The sequence below is a fragment of the Gavialis gangeticus genome, unplaced genomic scaffold (assembly GCF_001723915.1).
Source record: "Gavialis gangeticus isolate Ggan-Ray unplaced genomic scaffold, GavGan_comp1, whole genome shotgun sequence".
Taxonomy (NCBI): Eukaryota; Metazoa; Chordata; order Crocodylia; family Gavialidae; genus Gavialis; species Gavialis gangeticus.
This window is the reverse complement of record NW_017728992.1, coordinates 146,977,679-146,977,997: the sequence shown is the minus strand read 5'-3', so window position 1 is coordinate 146,977,997 and position 319 is coordinate 146,977,679. Positions and strand designations below refer to the sequence as shown.

At 64.6% G+C, this 319-nt stretch overlaps 1 protein-coding gene and 1 long non-coding RNA gene across 2 annotated transcripts in view; one reads left to right on the top strand and one right to left on the bottom strand.

Annotated features, from left to right (window-relative positions):
- Positions 1-319, bottom strand: part of LOC109304999 (carbonic anhydrase 3-like) — a 93,240-nt gene that overhangs the window by 37,026 nt on the left and 55,895 nt on the right. The gene's annotated exons all lie outside the window — the stretch shown is intronic.
- LOC109305000 overlaps positions 1-319 on the top strand; it is a 17,787-nt gene that overhangs the window by 17,219 nt on the left and 249 nt on the right. The gene's annotated exons all lie outside the window — the stretch shown is intronic.

Genomic DNA, 319 nt, shown 5'->3' with positions numbered 1-319 from the left:
CAGTGGGACCCCAACCTGGACCTCCAGTGCAGCCAGAGGTAGGTGGGACCCATGGCAGGGAGGGAGGGACCCCAACCCCAGAGAGCTGCGGGACAGCTGCGTCTGAGCCGGGGAGGGAGACGCCCCCCTAGCTCTTACTTCGCCCAGCCCCCAGGGAGCCATGTGACCAGAGCCTCATGAACAGGCTGCGCAAATAGGCGCACTTGCCTGCTCTGTGCATGAGTTAGCACAGAGTTTGTGTAGGAAGGAGAGCAGGAGGGCCCAAGGCCCTGCCAGAGCACCACCCTAGGGAAGCCAGTCCCAGCCGTAGCCAGCCCAC